Below are 22,010 nucleotides of genomic sequence, written 5' to 3' on the forward strand. Positions count from 1 at the left end.
ATGTATGACAAAAACTACTGTAATGATGTAAAGTAATTAGCCTCCAACTAATAAAAATAAATGGAAAAAAAAAAGAAGTTGTTTTGTGCAGTTTGCTCAGCGTTAAAATGTTCTTTTGATGAATTTGTATGGGAGAAAATGGTCTCCCTGTCCTATTCCTCCTCCATCTTAGCTCCTCCCTCTAAGGTGTACATTTAAATGGCACTTAGTACAATCATAGTGTTGTGTAAGGATCAATTCCATCTATTTCAAAACATTTTCATCATCCCATAACAAAACTCCATCCTGCTAAAATATGTCAGTCTCCAGTTCTCTCCTCCCACTGACCCCCAACAACCATTAGTGTGATTTTTTTTTCACATGAATTTACCTATTCTGGAAATTTCATATAAATAGCATCATACAGTAAATGATTGTCTCTGGGTCTTTCATTTAGCTTAATGTTATCAGGATTGAATCATACTGTAGCAGGTATCAGTACATCATTCATTTTATGGCCAAAGAGTATTCCATTGTGTGGAAATACCACACAATGTGCATTTTGTGTGTTCCCTCACCAGTTGATTGACATGTGGGTTGCTTCCACCTTTTGGGTGTTGTGAATGGAGCTGCTAGGAACATTCGAGAACAGGGATGCCCTGTTTTTGTTTTACTATCTATGAGGGTAATGGAAGGAAGGTGTTCTTCACTTTTTAGTCTCTTCCCGTTTCGTTTGATGATTTTCTTTTGGGTTGTGCTTATATTCCTTTCTTTCTAGTTTTTTTTTTTTTGTATCTATTATAGGCTTTTAATTTATTGTTATCATGGAGTTCCTATATATTGACTTATATCTATATATACTTATTTTAAGCTGATAATTAAGTTTATTTATATTTACATTTTTAAAATGACTTAAATATTTATATTTAAGTTATTTAAGTCCCTTTGTAGTCTAAAAAAACTCTACCTTTTTTACTCCCTTCCTTCACATTTTACATTTTTCATGCCATATTTTTACATCTTAATGTTTATCTCTTAACTGTTTATTGTAGTTTGAGTTAATTTTACAGATCTTGTCTTCTAACCTTTTTATAACACTAGCTTACTTAAGTGGTTGATCCACAGCCTTTACTAGTCAGATTTTTTCCTTCCTTTCAAATTTTTACTTCCAATAAAAAGTTACTCTGTTGTAACATTTTCTTTTTCACTTAACACCCTTTAACACTTCTTGTAAGTTCAGTTTAGTATTGATGAACTCTTACTTTTTTTGCTTGTCTGCAACACTCTTTATCTCTCCTTCAACTCTGAATGATAACCTTACTGGGCAGAGTATCCTAGGTTGCAGCGTTTTCCTTTTCAGCACTTTAACTGTATCATGTCACTTCCTTCTGGCCTGCAAAGAATCTGCGGAAAAATCAACTGATAGTCTTAAAGTCTCTTGTGACTTCGTGTTCTCTTGCTGCCTTGAAAATTCTTTAATTCTGCCGTTTTAACCGTGATTCATCTTGGTGTGGATCTCTTTGGGTTCATCTTCTTTGAGACTCTCCATGCTTTCTGTACTTGGAAATCTGTTTCCTTCTTCAGCTTCTGGAAGTTTTCCACTACAGTGCTATCAAAGACGTTCTACCCCTTTCTCTCTCTTCTCCTTATTGGACCTCTGGTATGTGAATGTTGGTATGCTTGATGTCCCAGAGCTACCTTAAACTATCCTTTTTTAAAAAAATTTGTTTTTCTTATTGCTGTCCTGATTGGATGCTTTCCATTATTCTATCTTCCAGATAGCTTCTGCATTTTTCCATATCACCTACTGCTGTGACTAGGAGTAAGCAACCCAACCGTGAATGCTGTTTAAGAGCAAAGTCATAGCCCTCTGGTGAGCCCTGCTGGTTTTCAAACCAGCTAAGGGGACTTGTCTTCCTTGTGTTGGACCCCAGGGCTGGGATGCCCTTACAGATAGACTATATTTCCCATGCTACAGATGTCCAGCTTGGACTTACTTTGGCCAGTGGAAGACAAGCAGAAGTGTTGAGTGTTATTAGAGTGAAACCTGTAAGAGCTATTGCATGGTCTGCCATCATCCCTCTTTTAACTCTGTTGCTAGACAAGCCAAATCCCCAAAGGAGCCTGTCTCTTCAGCTGAGTCCCCAAATGAAGAAGACGTGCAGTAGAATCTCTGGTTGATGTTCCATAAAAATAAATGTGACCAAGAAATATGCTTAGCTCTTGTAAGTGATTGAGATTCTGGGCTTGTTTTTTACTACAGCATAATTAAGCATACACTGACTGAAGCAATAATGCTGTAGGTGATTCAGTGAAAGAAGAAAATAGGATCTGTGTGAGCCCTTACCCCACTGGATGAGATTCAATTCTTGTCTTGCTTTGCTCTTTTTCTCTGTCTCTCTCATTATTCTTGAGATAATTTTTGATTATTGTCTCTCTGTATTTTTATTTCTCTTGAATGTTAATATTTGTGGCTCTGTCTCTAACTTTGAGGCCATCCTATTCTGAGTTTTTCTTAGTAGTGAGAAGAGAGTTTTTTCAACAGTGTGTTGTTTCAGTAATAAGGATAATAACATTAACTCATATTCCACTTTCAAAGCAAGTCACATGGTTATGTCTAACTTCAAAGTGACTGGGGAAATGCATTTTCTGTCTATTTCTTGGGAAAAGAGAACAAAATATTGGTTAATAATCTACGTGAGTAGCACAAACTCTGAACTTTTCCTAGAAACTGATCTCAAGAAATAAGTGTCAGCATCAGAACTTCCTCACTATTCTTTTTTCACTCCTTTTGTGGGCACAGAGACCATCAATATTACTCTCCCTATATACTCATTCACATGTAACAGTGGGCAGGGTCATTGAGAAACAGGATCTAAATCTTGTCCTCCTCTGGGGCCTCAGTTACCCTAACTGTTCTAGGGATGGTTATAACACTAAGTTATTGAAGGTATTTCTTTTTTAAAAAATGTTATTTATTTATTTATTTATTTATTTTTGGCTGCACTTGGATCTTCATTGCTGCACGTGGGCTTTATCTCTAGTTGTGGCACCATGCCAGGACATAGGGTGAATGAAAAGGTGAAAGTTATTCCCATTGGCTCTAAAGATAGCAAGGTCCCCAGTGACTTGCACGGTAGAAAATACTTTGCCCAACCCACACACCTACAGTCAATTAATCTTTGACAAAGGAGACAAGAATACACATTGGAGAGAAGATAGTCTCTTCAGCAAGTGGTGGTGGGAAAGCTGAACATTTGCAGCTATTGATAAATCAATGAAGTTAGAACACTCCCTCACACCCTGCACAAAAATACCTCAAGATGGCCTAAAAGACACCACATGACTCCATAAAGTTCCTAGAATAGAAAATAGGCAAAATATTCTCTGATATAAATTGTACCAATGTTTTCTTAGGTCAGTCTCCGAAGGCAACAAAAATAAAAATAAAAGTAAACAAATGAGACCTAGTCAAATTTGTAAGCTTTGGCACAGCAAAGGATACCTTAAAAAGAATGAAAAAACAAACAACCTACAGACTGGGAGAAAATATTTACAAATGATGCGACCATCAAGGGTTTCATTTCCAAAATATACGAACAGCTTATATAACTCAATAACCAAAAGTAAACAACCCAATCAAAAACTGGGCAGAAGACTTGAGTAAACACTTCTCCAAAAGGACATACAGATGGTGAACAGGCACATAAAAACATCCTCAGCACTGACAGGTATTAGAAAAATGCAAATCAAAATGCTAATGAGGTATCACCTCACAAAAGTCAGAATGGTTATCATTAAAGTCTACAACAGTCAGCAAAAACAAGACTGGGAGCTGACTGGCTCAGATCATGAACTCCTTACTACAAAATTTAGACTTAAATTGAAGAAAGTAAGGAAAACCACTAGACCATTCAGGTATGACCTAAATCAAATTCCTTACAATTATTACAATGGAAGTGACAAATAGATTCAAGGGATTATATCTGATAGATAGAGTGCCTGAAGAAATATGGATGGAGGTTTGTAACATTGTACAGGAGTTGGTAATCGAAACCATCCCCAAGAAAAAGAAATGCAAAAAGGCAAAATGGTTGCCTGAGGAAGCCTTACATATAGCTGAGAAAAGAAGATAGGCAAAGGGTAAAGGAGAAAAGGAAAGATATACCCACTTGAATGCAGAGTTCCAAAGAATAAAAAGGGAAGATGAGAAAGCCTTCTTATGTGAAAAAAGCAAAGAAATAGAGGGAAACAATAGAATGGGAAATACTAGCGATCTCTTCAAGAAAATTAGAGATACCAAGGGAACATTTCATGCAAAGATGGGCTCAAAGGACAGAAAAGATATGCACCTAACAGAAGCAGAAGATATTAAGAAGAGGTAGCAAGAATACACAGAAGAACTATACAATAAAGATCTTCATGACCCAGATAATGACCATGGTGTGATCACTCACCAAGAGCAGACATCCTGAAGTGTGAAGTCAAGTGGGCCTTAGAAAGCATCACTATGAACAAAGCTAGTGGAGGTGATGGAATTCCAGCTGAGCTATTTTAAATCCTAAAAGATGATGCTGTTAAAATGCTGCACTCAAAATGCCAGCAAATTTGGAAAACCCAGCAGTGGCCACAGGACTGGAAAAGGTCAGTTTTCATTCCAATCTCAAAGAAAGGCAATGCAAAAGAATGTTCAAACTACCGCACAATTGCACTCATCTCACATGCTAGCAAAGTAGTGCTCAAAATTCTCCAAGCCAGGCTTCAGCACTACATGAACCGTAAACTTCCTGATGTTCAGGCTGGATTTAGAAAAGGCAGAGGAACCAGAGATCAAATTACCAATGCCCATTGGATTGGATCACTGAAAAAGTAAGATAGTTCCAGAAAAACATCTATTTCTGCTTTATTGGTTACACCACAGCCTTTGACTATGTGGATCACAACAAACTGTGGAAAATTCTGAAAGAGATGGGAATACCAGACCACCTGACCTGCCTCCTGAGAAATCTGTAGGCAGGTCAAGAAGCAACATTAGAGCTGGACATGGAACAATGGACTGGTTCCAAATTGTGAAAGGAGTATGTCAAGGTTGTACATTATCACCCTGCTTATTTAACTTATATGCAGAATACATCATGCAAAATGCTGTGTTGGATGAAGCACAAGCCAGAATCAAGATTGCTTGGAAAAATATCAATAACCTCAGATATGCAGATGACACCACCCTTATGGCAGAAAGCAAAGAGGAACTAAAGAGCCTCTTGATGAAAGTGAAAGAGAAGCATGAAAAAGCTGGCTTAAAACTCAATATTCAAAAAACTAAGATCATGGCATCTGGTTCCATCACTTCATGGCAAATAGATGGGGAAACAATGGAAACAGTGACAAACTTTATTTTCTTGGGCTCCAAAATCACTGCAGATGGTGACTGCAACCATGAAATTAAAAGATGCTTTATCCTTAGAAGAAAAACTATGACTAACCTAGACAGTATATTAAAAAGCAGAGACATTACTTTGCCAACAAAGGTCCATCTATTCAAAGCTACGGTTTTTCCAGTAGTCATGTATGGATTGATGTGTGAGTTGTACATAAAGAAGGCTGAGAGCCAATGAATTGATGCTTTTGAACTGTGGTGTTGGAGAAGAATCTTGAGAGTCCCTTGGACTGCAAGGAGATCCAACCAGTCCATTCTAAAGGAAATCAGTCCTAGATATTCATTGGAAGGACTGATGCTGCAGCTGAAACTCCAATACTTTGGCCACCTGATGGGAAGAACTGACTCACTGGGAAAGACCCTGATGCTGGGAAAGATAGAAGGCAGGAGGAAAAGGGGATGACAGAGGACGAGATAGTTGGATGGCATCACCGATTCAATGGACATGAGTTTGAGCAAACTCCAGGAGATGGTGAAGAACAGGGAAGCCTGACATGCTGCAGTCCATGGCGTCACAAAGAGTCAGACATAACTGAGCGACTGAACAAAAACACATGCTCTTTGTTGAATATAAATAAAATAAAATTAATAAAGCAAAATAATAAAATAAAATAAAAATTTGCTGAGGAACCCCCAAACTCAGACCACACGGAGTTAGGTCTTCCATCAGACCCCACCTCCTCTTCCACACCTCACTCTCCACAGATGCGCAAACCCCCACACCCAGTGGGCACAGGATGCCCACTTCTGCTGGCCAGCTAACCTTAGTCCCTCATAACGCAATGTCACTCACCTACAAAACTGGCTACAGCCGCCCTTGCAGTGCCACCACCCTACACCCAGCCTCCACAAGTCCCTCTGGCTGATACCACCCCTCTTCCTTGGGGGACATACTCTCTGTTCAAGGGCATCACCCACCAAGATACCTCCAGCCCATTAGGAGCTTGTCAAAAGCTGGCTTGGCATCCAACTGAGAGGATAAACTCCATGGCCCCTGCAGCACCTGTGCCTTTGGGCTCCTTCATGTCTCTGGGGGCTTCAAAAGCAGGAACTCTGCCAAGGTAGGATACTGGAACATCGTTCCCAAAACATTGGGCAAAATAAAGAACAGAGCAGACAACCTTCAAGAGGAACAGCAGCATTGAAGGCAGGCACGGACCACGGCTCTCTCTGCCATCCTGCTCCTCATCCTCTTCATTGGCTTCCTGCTCTTCTGGGGCCACCCTGCCTCCTGGGGCCGCCTCCCCCCGGACCCCGGCCTCTGCCCTTCCTAAGGGACGTCTTTCAATTGGATCATAAAGGCTTTCTCAAGCCATTCCAGGCAGTGAGATGGAAAGGGCAGGGGGTTGGAAAGCCAGAAATGGGTGGGTGGTAAACAGCTCAGAGGCAGTGAGGGAGCTGGGGGTCAACTTTGGGTGGGATTTGCCCTACCCCTTGCGCTACCCTCTGCAAGAGACTGTCTTCTTGCAGTCTTGATCTGGCCCTCTACACCCACTAGAGAAGCTTATGACACGTCCTATGAGGAGTGGAGAGAGAAATTATTTTTTCATTAAAAAATTGTATTGGAGTACTGTTGACTTACAATGTTGCATTAGCTTCAAGTTTATGGAAAAGTAGGTCAGTTATGCATTTATATATATTCATTCTTTCCCAGATTCTTTACCCATATAAGTTATTACAGAATATTGAGTAGGGTTCCCTGTGCCATACTAGTAGGTCCTTGTTGATTATCAATTTTATATATGGTAGTGTGTGTATGTTAATCCCAAATTCCTAGTTTATCTTTCCACACCCTGCATGTTTCACCTTTGGTAACTGTAAATTTCTTTTCTACATCCATGACTCTGTTTGGTAAATACATTCATTTGTATCATTTTTTTAAAAAGTTATATTCCACGTATGAGTGATAACATATTACATTTGTTGTTCTCTGTCTTACTTCACTTAGTATGATCATCTCTAATTCATGTTGCTGCAAAATGACATTATTTAGTTCTTTTTTATGACTAATATTCCATTGTATATATGTACCACATGTTCTTTAACCATTCCTCTGTCAATGGACATTTAGGTTGCTTCTATGTCTTGGGTATGGTAAATAGTGCTGGAGTGATCATTAGGTTGCATGTATCTTTTCCTTCTTAAGGCTTTTAATACAGTCCCTAGTACAGTTTCATAATATGTGCCAAATGGGTTTTCAAAATAATAAGGATAGATGGTAAAGATCATCAGTACTTTGGAGGGTGCAATAGAAGACTCTGTCCTTAATGGCTTCTGTACTGTTTTTGAAATTAGTTTTTATTGGATATAGTTGATTTATAATGTTATGTTACTTTCTGCTGTATAGCAAAGTGAATTAGTTATACACATATCCACTATTTTTTAGATTCTTTTCCCAAAAAGGTCATTACAGAATATTGATTAGTTCCCTGTGCTATACAATAGGTTCTTATTAGTTATCTATCTTATACAAACATAAGTGTATATATGTTAATCCCATTCTCTCAATTTTGCAGCCCCCCACTTTCCTCCTAGGTAACCATAAGTTTGTCTTCTACATCTGTGATACTACTTCTGTTTTTCTTTTAATTAATTTTTATTGGAGTACAGTTGATTTATAGTGTTGTGTTATTAACATATCCCCTCTCTTCTAGACTCCAATCCTATATTGGTCATTAGAGACTATTGCGTAGATTTCCCTATGCTATATGGGAATATCTTATTAGTTATCTATTTTATACATAGTAGTGTTTATATGTCAACCCCAATCTCCCAATTACCACCTCTCTTCCCACTTGGTAACCATAAGCTTGTTTTCTACATCTGTGACTGAATTTCTGGTTTGTAAATAGGATCATTTGTATTATATTTTTAGATTTCAAATATATGTATGATACCACATGATATCTGTCTTTCTCTGTCTGACTTACCTCACTCAGCATAACAAACTCTAGGTTCATCTATGCTGCTGCAAATAGCATTACTTCATCCTTTTTCACGGCAGAGTAATATTCCATATTATATATATATGCACTACTTCCTTACCTAATCACACATCAATGGACATTTAGGTTGCTTCCATGTCCTGGATATTGTAAATAGTGCTGCAATGAACACTGGGGTGCATATATATTTTCAAACTATGGTTTTCTCTGGACATATGCCCAGGAATGAGATTGCAGGATCATATGGAAGCTTTATTTTTAGTTTCTTAAGAAACCTCCATACTGTTCTCCACAGTGATTGCACCAATATACATTACAACCAACAGTATAGGAGGGTTCCTTTCAGAGAGAGATTCTGATAGACTTGAGACTTTGAACTGAGATCCTGTGTGGGTTGGGACAGAGTGATAGAGTCATTCTATAGCTTGGATATAGGAGTCTCTGTAATTCTCAAATCCAAAGCTGGGAGGGCTCTTGGAAAAGCCAAGAGAGGAGGATGCTTGGGGTCAGGTGATATATGTGAGGCTCGGAGGAGACCACAGAGTTCCAGTCTCTGCTCTTCCCTGACGGGGCTGCAGCCTGCAGGGAGGCTACCTGGGAGGTGTGATCCAGGGGTGAGGTGGAGAGCCTTCTGTTGAGTCAGAGAGTGAGACCTGGACTCTGCCCCACAGCTGTGGGAGAAATACAGGGATGTCTACCATCTACCTGCCATCTCGTTCTGCTGTCATCCTGTAGGGGTATGAGGCAATGAGGGAGGCCCTGGTGGATCAGGCGGAGGCGTTCTCTGGCCAAGGGCAAGTCACCATCATTGACCCTGTCTTCCAGAGAACAGGTGAGTGGGGGACGAGGGCGAGGATTAGGGAGGGAAGGAGGGAACATCCCATGTGCCTTCTCAACCTTCCCTCCACGCCCCACCATCAGGTCTAGGTTTTGCCAGTGGAAAGTCTTGGAAGAGTCTACGGTGATTCTCTGTGACCACCAAGAAGGCCTTTGGGATGGGGAAGTGGAGTATTGAGGAACGAATCAAGGAGGAGGCTCAGTGTCTGGTGGAGGAGCTTTGGAAATCCCAGGGTGAGTGCAGGCTGGGTGGACATGGGGATGAAATGGGGACAGAGGAGAGAGAGATGCAGAGATAGGAAGAGGAAGAGAAGGATATAGATAACAGAGAAGAAAAAAAGAAAGGAAACGATGGAGACACAGAGAGAGGGAGAGGGAGAGAAAGCAGACAGAAACAGCAGAGATAGAGATGAAGGAAGACAGAGATCCTGAGAACACTCACAAGATGAACCTGGCAGCAGATTAGGAAAAGACTTAGGAAAAAAATAAAAAGAGATATAGGGTCTGAGGAACACAGAATGTCAGTGAAGTCAAGGAGAGGAGACTCAAAGACATATGGGGCTAAGGAGAGAGAATAGAGAAGAGGGGGTGATTTTGAAAGGAAGAGTCAAAGACCAGACCAGAGAAAGTCACCCCAAGACAGATAGTAAGAAAAACAACAAAAGACACAGAGGTAGAGACTCTTACAAAAAGAGCTGAAACTCACAGGAAAAATGAAATCTGGTTGGCCAACAGAAAAGAAAGAAAACCACCAAACAAGCTGAAATGGCTCTAGTCAGGTCAGTCTCCCAGGACAATGCAGGGGACCCTCATAACAGATCTCTCCTTCTTAGGGGCCTATCTGGACCCCCACATCCTCCTTAACTCCATCACCGCCAACATCATCTGCTCTGTTGTCTCTGGTGAGCGCTTTAATTACCAGGACCCTAGATTAATACGGCTGCTACATTCACTGAATGAAGTCTTCACCATTCTCAGCTGCTTCTATAGCCAGGTGAGGTCAAAGATTGCACTGTGGGCCAGGAATCGAGGTGGGTGGATCATGAGAAGAGTGAGATGTTTTCTGTCCTGAACACCAAAGGCAGAATGCATCAAGAGATCAGTTTTATGTGAGCACTCCAAGCCCTGCACCCTTCCAGGTGAGGCCATCAGTCAGTTGGAGTGTCAGAATCAGGCCTCGGACAAGGACAGCCTTTGAGAGAAGAAACCTCAGCAGATATGAGTGACTGGCTCGGAGTGCAGAGGTCTATTCACCAGTGTGTGTGTGTATGTGTGAGTGTGGGTGAGGTGGGTGACTGTGTGGGTGTGTGCTGAGGTGGGAGGTATACTCTTCAAGTTCACTGGGTGAATGATGCCCTTTGGATGTTGCTGCCTGTGCAGCTCAGAACACACAGCACCAGCCCAGTGAGTACAATGGGTTCTGGGACCTCGTTTGCTGCCTTGTACGTGTTTGAAATCTTCCCAGGCATCTTGAAACACTTCTCTGGCACACATACCTGCTTGTACAGCATGCTTCAAGAAGTGAAAGATTTTTTCACTGAAAATATCGAGAGCCACTGGAAGACACTAGACCCCAGTGACCCAAAGAACTTCATTGATTCCTTCCTGCTCCACATGGACAAGGTAAGGGCTGCCCCAGATTCAGGGCAGGGGCGGGGTGGACATGAGAAAGAATGATGAACACACTACTGTCATTGAACTAGTATATTTGTGTGTGATGTACCTGAAATTTAAATGTTGAAATACTTATGTAAGGATTAGCAAGCAATCCATGGTCCAACCCTCCCCTGATTCATTCCTAACCTTCTCTAAGCCTTTTTCCTGGAATGCCTCTGAAGAGATGATAGAAAAGGAGTTGATCTGTGACCCAATTAAGCTTGCTCTGAGTTGCAGCTCACTACTTCTCTCAGTTCTGACAGACAGAGATCGAACCCTGCTTTGATTGGTCATAAACATATGTCTGTTCTGACTGGTAGAGGCCAATGTTTATTCTGATTGGTGGAAGCTGATATCTCTTCTGATTGGCCTGCAAGTGCCTCAGTTCAGTTCAGTTCAGGCGCTCAGTTGTGTTGACTCTTTGCAGCACCATGGACTGCAGCACGCCAGGCTTCCCCATCCATCACCAACTCCCAGAGTTTACTCAAACTCATGTCCATTGAGTCGGTGATGCCATCCAACCATCTCATCCTCTGTCGTCCCCTTCTCCTCCTGCCTTCAATCTTTTCCAGCATCAGGATCTTTTCTAATGAGCCAGCTCTTCGCATCAAGTGCCCAAAATATTGGAGTTTCAGCTTCTAGCATCAGTCCTTCCAATGAATATTCAGGACTGACTTCCTTTAGGATGGACAGGTTGGATCACCTTGCAGTCCAAGAGACTCTCAAGAGTCTTCTCCAACACAGCTCAAAAGCATCAATTCTTCGGCGCTCAGCTTTCTTTATAGTCCAACTCTCACATCCATACACAACTACTGGAAAAACCATAGCCTTGACTAGACAGACATTTGTTGGCAAAGTAATGTCTCTGCTTTTTAATATGCTGTCTAGGTTGGTCATAGCTTTACTTCCAAGAAGTAAGTCTTTTTATTTCCTGGCTACAGTCACCATCTGCAGTGATTTTGAAGTCCAAAACAATAAAGTCTGCCACTGTTTCCACTGTTTCCATGTACTTGCTATGAAGTGATGGGACTGGACCCCATGAACTTTGTTTTCTGAACATTGAGCTTTAAGCCAACTTTTTCACTCTCCTCTTTCACTTTCATCAAGAGGATCTTTAGTTCTTCACTTTCTGCCATAAGGGTTGTGTCATCTGCATATCTGAGGTTATTGCTATTTCTCCCAGCAATCTTGATTGCAGCTTGTGCTTCTTCCAGCCCAGCATTTCTCATGATGTACTCTGCATAAAAGTTAAATAAGCAGGGTGACAGTATACAGCCTTGATGTACTCCTTTTCCTGTTTGGAACCAGTCTGTTGTTCCATGTCCAGTTCTAACTGTTGCTTCTTGACCTGCATACAGGTTTCTCAAGAGGCAGGTCAGGTGATCTGGTATTTCCATCTCTTTCAGAATTTTCCAGTTTGTTGTGATCCACACAGTCAAAGGCTTTGGCATAGTCAATAAAGCAGAAATAGATGTTTTTCTGGAACTCTCTTGCCTTTTTGATGATCCAATGGATGTTGGCAGTTTAATCTCTGGTTCCTCTGCCTCTTCTAAAACCAGCTTAAACATCTGGAAGTTCATGGTTCATGTATTGTTGAAGCCTGGTTGCAGAATGTTGAGCATTACGTTACTAGCATGTGAAATGAGTGTAATTCTGCAGTAGTTTGAGCATTCTTTGGCATTGCCTTTCTTTAGGATTGGAATGAAAACTGACCTTTTCCAGTCCTGTGGCCACTGCTGAGTTTTCCAAGTTTGCTGGCACATTGAGTATAGCACCTTCAAAACATCATCTTTTAGGATTTGAAATAGCTCAGCTGGAATTCCATCACCTCCACTAGCTTTGTTCATAGTGAAGCTTCCTAAGGCCCACTTGACTTCACATTCCAGGATGGCTGGCTCTAGGTGAGTGATCACACCATCATGATTATCTGGGAAGATCTTTTTTGTACAGTTTTTCTGTATATTCTTGCCACCTCTTCTTAATATCTTCTGCTTCTGTTAGGTCCATACCGTTTTTGTCCTTTATTGTACCCATCTTTGCATGAAATGTTCTCTTGATATTTTTAATTTTCTTGAAGAGATCTCTAGTCTTTCCCATTCTATTATTTTCCTCTATTTCTTTGCACTGATCACTGAGGGAGGCTTTCTTATCTGTCCTTGCTATTCCTTGAAACTCTGTATTCAAATGGGTATATCTTTTCTTTTCTCCTTTGCTTTTGGCTTCTCTTCTTTACACAGCTATTTGTAAGGTCTCCTCAGACAGCCATTTTGCCTTTTTGCATTTCTTTTTCTCAGGATTGGTCTTGATCCCTGTCTCCTGTACAATATCATGAACCTCCATCTGTAGTTCATCAGGCACTCTATCAGATCTAGTCCCTTAAATCTATTTCTCACTTCCACTGTATAATAGTTAGGAATTTGATTTAGGTCATACCTGAATGGTCTACTGGTTTTCCCTACTTTCTTCAATTTAAGTCTGAATTTGGCAATAAGGGGTTCATGATCTGAGCCACAGTCAGCTCCCAGTCTTGTTTTGGCTGGCTGTATAAAGCTCCTCCATCTTTGGCTGCAAAGAATATAATCAATCTGATTTCAGTGTTGACCATCTGGCAACATCCATGTGTAGAGTCTTCTCTTGTGTTGTTGGAAGATGGTGTTTGCTATGACCAGTGCATTCTCTTGGCAGAACTCTATTAGCCTTTGCCCTTCTTCATTCTGTACTCCAAGGCCAAATTTGCCTGTCAAGCCAGGTGTTTCTTGACTTCCTACTTTTGCATTCCGGTCCCCTATAATGAAAAGGACATCTTTTTTAGGTGTTAGTTCTAGAGGGTCTTGTAGGTCTTCATAGAACCGTCCAACTTCAGCTTCTTCAGCATTACTAGTCGATGCATAGACTTGGATTACTGTGATATTGAATGGTTTCCCTTGGAAACGAGCAGAGATCATTCTGTCATTTTTGAGATTGCATCCAAGTACTGCATTTCAGACTCTTTTGTTGACTATGATGGCTGCTCCATTTCTTCTAAGGGATTCTGGCCCACTGTAGTAGATATAATGGTCATCTGAGTTAAATTCACCCATTCCAGTCCATTTTAGCTCACTGTTAGTAGGCAAGTGCCTACTAGTTGTTAAATATTTTTGGTATCATTCCTGGAATGTCAGCCACAAGGGCCAATCCAGAGCACAATGACACCCAAGGACGCAACAACATCAGCAATATTAACAACAAATTAACCCCAAGGGTGTGGTGCATGTCATTAGCTCAGTTCAGTTGCTCAGTCGTGTCTGACTATTTGCAACCCCATGAATCACAGCACGCCAGGCCTCCCTGTCCATCACCAACCCCCGGAGTTTACTCAAACTCATGTCCATTGAGTCGGTGATGCCATCCAGCCATCTCATCCTCTGTCATCCCCTTCTCCTCCTTCCCCCAGTACCTCGCAGCATCAGGGTCTTTTTCAATGAGTCAACTCTGCTCATGAGGTGACCAAAGTATTGGAGTTTCAGCTTCAGCATCAGTCCTTCCAATGAACACTCAGGACATATTATTTCAAAACAACCCCACATGATGAGCTAATGGACAGAGAGTTTATATTCCTTGCCCAAAGACACAGAGCTAGTAAATGGTAGGGTTGAGTTTGAAATCCAAGCACTTTGGCTCCAGACCTCACCCCTTTATTGCCTTGTTGGCCTTGATTAAAGAAAAAAGGATCAGGAAAAAGAATAACTGGCATAGAGTAACGTGTTGGTAGGGAGATAGGAATACCCAGACATTGGTAATCTTCGCAAGAGGAGACATTAAAAATCAACCATCCCCATCTCTGGGAGCGCTCAGATCCTGAGAATGAGTTTCACCAGAAGAATCCTATTCACACGGTGCTCTCACTGTTCTTCGCTGGCTCAGAGACCTCTAGTCCCATTGTTTGCTATGGGTTTCTACTTCCTCTCAAGAATCCTGATGTCTTAGGTGAGCTGGGCTTATGGGAGGTGGGGACGGGGGACAATTGACGGTCTCTAAGGGCATGCCTTCCATCTCTAAGGAAGGTGGTTGGCTGACGGGATAAGACAGACAAGTTCTGTCCTGAGCAGTCTGAAAAATAAAAAATCACCCTTATCAGGATTTGTAACTTGTAATAAAGACTTGTTGCAGGCAGAGCTCTTTGAATTTGACAAAGCACTTTAGGGTTTACAAAATATTTTTTCATCAGTGAAGCACCTTCTGGTGTAGAAGGTGTTTATATTTATGAAGTTTTTTGTAATTTGAAAAATTCTTGGGTGACACTAAGATACTTTCTAGTTTATAAGCCAGGCTCAATACAAAGCATTACCATTTGCAATGCATTTCATCGTCTACCAAAGTACATCATTTTTACCAACTACTTTTTGGGGTTGACTAAGAACTTGACTTTGTTGATTTACAACTAATTAAAAAGCCCCTGCTGTGGTTCTCTTGTTGATGATCTGCAGATCAGACTTGGAGAAGCTCTCAAAGTTTCTTGGAGAAACTGATCAAACTCCATTATTTCACAGGAATGAATTTAAGACTAGAGAAGGGAGTGACTTATCTAATATCACTTAGCTGTCAGTGGCACAAAAGGATATGACACCATTTTAAGCTACAACTCATTTTTAGAAGAGTGGGGGGGGGGAGGCATCCTTAAATGTTGAATGAATTTCTACCCACCCAACCTTACCCAAGTTACCCTCTGTCATAACTTGAGTAGAAACATCACACAAGACTTCCCCACAAAGAAGCTTCTGACTTTATTTTTTGATGCTTTCATTGAGAAGGAATGATAACCCAACATCTTACTTAAGAATTTATAAAACCCTCTCAACAGTCTGCAGGTCATTTTTAGGTCACTTGGTTGAGTCCACTGTTATGAGCATTTATTGTGTACCCTCCTCCCATCCTTATCATTCTCAGAGAAAGTCCATGCAGAAATTGACAGAGTAATTGGTACACACCATCTCCCAGCCCTGAAAGATCAGGCAAAAATGCCTTATACAAAGGCCATCATCCACGAGATTCAGAGATTCAGTGATCTCCTTCCCTTTGGTGTTCCCCACTCTGTCATCAAGGACACTGACTTCTGGGGATATTACCTCCCTAAGGTGAGACCAGCAGGGCTACAGAACCAGTTGGAAGGTGCTGTCTGCACCTAGTCCTATGGTTGTTGTCTGATTGCTGGACTATAAGAAGAATTTTTATTTCTAGATTTTTGTGGGAGAAAGGGAGAGTTTAGAAAAAGAGAAAAGTCCTCTCCTGTTTATTCTATCTTGTTTTTCTACCTTCACAAGATGTTAGATTTGCTGAAAAGTAATATATCTGTATTGAAATCTGTTAGACAATAGAGTTAGTTTTTTAAAAGCTATTCTATCATCTCACCTTTATGTTTATATGAACCCATTTGTTACTGTTATTGTTCTGTCGCTAAGTCTGACTCTTCAGGACCCCATGGACTGCAGCATGCCAGGCTCCTCTTGTCCTCCACTATCTCCCAGAGTTTGCTCAAATTCATGTCAATTGAGTCAGTGATGCTATCTAACCATCTCACCCTCTGCTGCACACTTCTCCTTTGCTTCAATCTTTCTCAGCATCAGGGTCTTTTCCAATGAGTCAGCTTTTCGCATCAGGTAGCCAATGTATTGGAGCTTCAGCATCAGTCCTTCCAATGAATATTCAGGGTTGATTTCCTTTAGGATTGACTGGTTTGACTTCCTTGCAGTCCAGGGGACTCTCAAGAGTCTTCTCCAGCCCTACAACTCAACAGCATCAATTCTTTTGCACTCAGCCTTGTTCTTGGTCCAACACTTGCATCCGTACGTGATTACTAGAAAAAAAAAAAAATCACATTGAATACATGGACCTTTGTTGGCAAAGTGGTGTCTCTGCTTTTTAAAACCTACCTGTCTAGGATTGTCATAGCTTTCCTTCCAAGGAGCATCTTTTAATTTCATGGCTGCAGTTACTGTCTGCAGTGATTTTCCACATACACAACAACTGACTGATACCGTGTCTGTCACTTTGCAACTTGTGTCGAGTGTGCATGTCACCTTCCCCTCTGGTCTTTAAGCCCATATCAATACAATTTGAAATTTGTTGGTGCATGTCTGTGTGTATGAGTATGGCTTTCCTTTTTTAATATAACAGTACACTGTATAGATAGAGGCTTCCCTGGTGACTTCCCAGGTGGCCCAGTAGTAAAGAATCCACCTGCCAATGTAGGAGGCACAGCAGTTGCAGGTTCAATCCCTGGGTTGGGAAGATCCCCTGGAGAAGGAAATGGCAAGCTACTCCAGTATTCTTGCCTGGAGAATCCCTATGGACAGAGGAGCCTGCCAGGCTACAGTTTATGGAGTCACAAAGAGTCAGACATGAGTGAGCACAGATAGCAGCATAACGTATAGATACATTATTCAGGTCGACGCCTACGGTTCTAACTTATTTTTTTCATGGTAGCTTACGTTGCTGAGTCTAGGTGCACCTAGGGGTGATATTTACAGTGTTGATCACCCAATGGTTGATTGATACCAGCACCCATCAGATTATATTCCAGCCCTAGTCCTGGAGTCAACTTCTTAAAGGGCTCTGTTGAGTCAGATGTGAGCCTTTTAGTTGATGGATCATAAAGTAGACCAAGGGGTCTTGGGGATGAGGGATCAGGGTGGTTGGTGACGATACCTGGAGGGATGGGACACTAGTAACCGAATGGGGAGAGTCATTTCAACATTCCTGCCACCAACTATAGAGCCACACAGTGGGTGAAGCTCATTATCAACTGTGGAGGGACCATAATGGATTCAGCCACTCTTTGTTAATGGTCATTTGGGTCCACTTTTCTTTAACATCCTCTTAGGGCATTACCATGTATCCCATCCTGAGTTCTGCCCTCCACAACCCACGCCACTTTGAGAAGCCAGATGCCTTCTACCCTGGCCACTTCCTAGATGCGCAGGGCAACTTCAGGAAGTCAGAAATCTTCATTCCATTCTCTATAGGTAAGCCATGCTCTTTCTCCCCCAAGGGAATGCCTGCTCACTCCTGTTCTGTGTGTGACTTTCTGACTCAATTCAGGCCCAAACACGTTTTGGCAAAATATAATATTTTCAAGGACAGAGAAAGCAAGACATCTACAGAGACAAGGATAGTGGGGGTGCGGGGAGGGGACGGGGGAAGGAAGGGATGAGGTATGATGGGGGAGGAAGATGGAGACTCAGTGATAAAGTGAGAGACACAGACACACACTTGAACACAGAGAACAGACAAATAAATGATCCATTATCAAGAACCTGCTATGTCCCAGCAATGAGGAAAAGTGTTTACAATTTTTCTAAGTTAAAATAGCCATTTTTCTTCTAACTTAAACAAATAAGGATGTAAAGTAAAAAGTTGACGTTAAAAATAACCTTTAAGTCACTGCTAAATCAGACATATTAATACTACAGAGGATGTCCTTTAAAAATATTTATAACATTTACACATATGCAAGGCAGGTGATCTGGGTTCAATCCCTGGATTGGGAAGATTCCCTGGAGAAAGGAACGGCTACCCACTCCAGGATTCTGGCCTGGAGAATTACATGGGCTGTATAGTCCAGGAGGTTGCAAAGAGTCAGATACCACTGAGTGACTTTCACTTTCAATTTCAAGATATGTGATATAGACAGATAGATAATGGGTAAGTAGCTGAAAGAACAGTAAAAAGAAAGAAAGGGACAGAAAGGAAGAGAAAGAAGAAACATTCATTGATTTACTTCTTGTTAGCTAGTTTCATATTTAAAATACAAGCCAGTTTAGAATGAGATCCAGGAGGAATTAAGGAATATTTACTCCCAGAATTTTGCAGTTACCCGTAATCCATCACCTAGCAAATGATTCAATTTTTAGCCACTATTTGAAATTTATATTTAAAATGTTTAATCTCCTTAGGTATATTTCTGTTTGTTTTTTCATAATGATGCACATTCACATTGACTGTCTAATCTGTTTTTTCTAGCTATACAATATTATTTGAATTTACCTGTACAATGTGTTTTAATATTTTACAGGTGCCATTGCTCTTCTTTTTTCCTGTAACATGTTTTATTTTTCTTCCAAGCATACTTTAGAATCATTTTGTCAAAGACTCAAGAAAAATTCCACTGGGATTTTATTAGGATTAACCTAAATTTGTAATTTGATTCACATAGCTTTGACAAGTCTATATGTTGAATATATCCTAGACAAAAGATAGTGTTTCCATTTAGTCCTTCTCATATCATTGGAGGCATCTTGAACTTTTTAGCTAGGTTTTGTATATTTCTTGCTAAATTTATTGCTAAGAAACATGGGAGGAGACTGTGGCTATTGTTCGTAGAGCCTCTTTGTCAGGTTGGGCTGTGGGTTGCTGTAACAAAATGCCATAGACTGGATGGTTTAACAAAAAAAAATTATTTTTCAGGGTTCTGGAAGCCACAAGTCTGCGACCAGGGTGCCAGCGTGGTCAGGTTCTGGTCTTCCTGGCTTGGACACGGCCGCCATCTTGCTGTGGCCTCTCACGGCAGAGTGAGCGCTCTGGTATCACTTCCTTGTCTTGTAAGAATCCTCTCCCCTCAAGGAGGCCCCACCCTAATGAGCTCATTTAAACTTAATTATCTTCCAAGGTCCCTTCAGAAAGAACACACTTCAGTCCAGAAACACTCTTCTAAAAACATTTTAATTGTTTTAATAAGTATATCAGAAATCCACTGAGGTTTTGGGGTGTATATTTCTGTCATAACTGAACAAACCCTTTGTATTACTTTCATAATGAACAGCGTTTCATTTATTCTCTTGGGTGTTCCTAATAACTGGTGTTAGCATCTGTAAATGATAATATTATGACTTAATTATTTCTTATGCTAAAGCCATATGACATGTCATGTTTTCCCTAATATCATGGGCTAGCACTTCTGGAATCATGTGATGTAATAGCACTGATAGTGAGCAATCTTGTCCAAGTCCTAACTTTGAGAGTATTTTTATTTTCTCTATGAAGCTGAATGCTGGCTATTGCCTATTCCAGATATTTTATGACTGCTCTACCAAAGGAAATATCTTTCTCCTCCCTATTTTACAAGTTCTTAAAATTTTAAGTTAATACTCCCATTGAGTATTCTCAATAATTTTTTCAGCTCCTGTCAAGTGATCAAATTGTTTTTCTCCTTTGACCTCTTAAAGAAACAGTCAATGTCTGACTGTTGAATCATTCTGTCTTGTAGAACTGGAACAGAGAGGCCCAGGAGGGCAGAGAGCTTGCTCAAGACCCAGTAGGAACTCAGGGTCTATGTAAGTCAGGGCACAGCTAAGCCATGATAAATATGCTTAATATCTCAAGAACTAAAAGTCAAAAAGTTTATTTTTCTGCTCAGGCAACATGCCCACCACAGGTCATCACAATCGTGTAGAAATGGACCTAGTAGGAACGCTATCCAAACACACAAAAAAACAAGGAAAACAGAATAACATACACCTGGTTAGCTCGCAGGTCATTGGACAAAGCAAGTCCCTTCCAAGTTCAATGTGCCAGAGATGTTTATGCGCCCAGAGATGTGCTGTAACTACTTATGAGCTGTAATGAACTTTGCCATGCACACAAGGCAGTTCTCTGGGATTCTTTCCTTCCCACTGAGACTGTGGGTCAATAGGATGCAGTCAAAACTGTGGCCCAACCCAAGCACACACTGGTCCCTCTCTTGGTTATTCCAGTGGACACAGCCTATGCTGAAGTCAGTTGTGGATACTCAGGGCTCCACCTACATGGACACTTCTGTGATGGCTGACTTCATCTTCCAGGAAGACATGAGTGGGTGTTATGATAGAAAATGAGGCTCGAGGGTAAGCAGGGCACTATTCAAGGGTACTTATCAAGCATGATGTAGGCATGAGCAGTCAGAAGCTCCAGGGCTTGGGGTTTGGGGATTTGGTCTGGCAGGCTGACTCTGTTGCCTGCTGATGGTGGGCAGGACCAGGGAGCTGGCAGGAGGGCCGAAGAGTGCGGACACTCAGAAGCTTAGAGCAAAGGCAGTTTATCCACTGATTAGAAGTAGGTCACCATTTGTACAGCCAAGCGCCCACCCACTCCAGGACAGGCCAGAGGCTTCAGCTCCCCTGTACCTCATAGCCAGGGCACGCTGCCAGAGATTTCTCCAGTGTTTTCCCATTTTCTCATAAATTGGCTTAGTTGAGATTATAATTAACACACAGAGGCACCCAACTTCTAGATAGGAAAAGGCTAGGTGCCAGGAGGGACACAGGAGGGCATCTGTATGGGATAGGCTGGGAAGAGGTGGAGCAGAAGTAGAACTTACAGGCACACACCCCTGCGTGCCCTGGCACATACACCCCCTCTCCCCACCCCCACCCCCACACTGGTGTTGGTACTGAGGACAAGAATAGGATGGCAAGTACTTTGCCTGCAAATCTATGTAAATGAGCATGCACATATATCAGGACTGTGGAGATGGGGCAACCACACGTTTTCCAGGGATCCCCCTCCATTGACACCCTCTCCCTTACACCCGCAGGAAAACGCCTCTGTCTGGGTGAGAGCCTGGCCCGCTCAGAGCTCTTCTTCTTCTTGACCTCTCTGCTGCACAACTTTTCCTTGGGGTCTCCCAAGGCCCGGAAGACATCGACCTCACGCCGAGGGAGAAAGGGGCAACGCGACCACCCCCTGTGTTGCAGATCAGCTTCCTGCCCTGCAGGGGAGGGGGAAGACGAGCGGAGGTCCAGATCCCCTCGGAGTCTTTGCCTCCAGCCCCTTCCCTCTGTCCAGAATTAACGTGTGCAGGCTCCGAACTCCTCCCTGCTTACTCTCTCCTGTGCAAAGTCCCTTGTGTGGTCTCCCCATTATCTCCAACCTGCTGTAGTCACCTTCATCCCCAGATGGTCTGCACTATTAACTGAGGATATTTCAGGGTCAAGAAATACCTGCAATATCTTAGTGTCACCACCAAACCCCCAGCACAGTTAGGAAAACTGAGGCCCGAAAGGAGGACAACAAGATTTAGACCCAAGCTTACCCAGAACAGCAGCATCAGCACCAGGTCTCCTGCCTCCCACCCTTGTCTCCATCTGCTCTGCACACCCCTGCCCTCCTCCTCCTACCTTGAATTGACATGGCTAGTTCAGCCC

The 22,010-nt window shown here is 41.8% G+C and overlaps 1 pseudogene; it reads left to right on the forward strand.

Annotated features, from left to right (window-relative positions):
- The first annotated feature begins 6,403 nt into the window (after window positions 1–6,403).
- On the forward strand, window positions 6,404–21,782 carry LOC110148806 (cytochrome P450 2B4-like; annotated as a pseudogene).
- Window positions 21,783–22,010: the final 228 nt, after the last annotated feature.

Source organism: Odocoileus virginianus, chromosome 20, assembly GCF_023699985.2.
Source record: "Odocoileus virginianus isolate 20LAN1187 ecotype Illinois chromosome 20, Ovbor_1.2, whole genome shotgun sequence".
Classification (NCBI taxonomy): domain Eukaryota; kingdom Metazoa; phylum Chordata; class Mammalia; order Artiodactyla; family Cervidae; genus Odocoileus; species Odocoileus virginianus.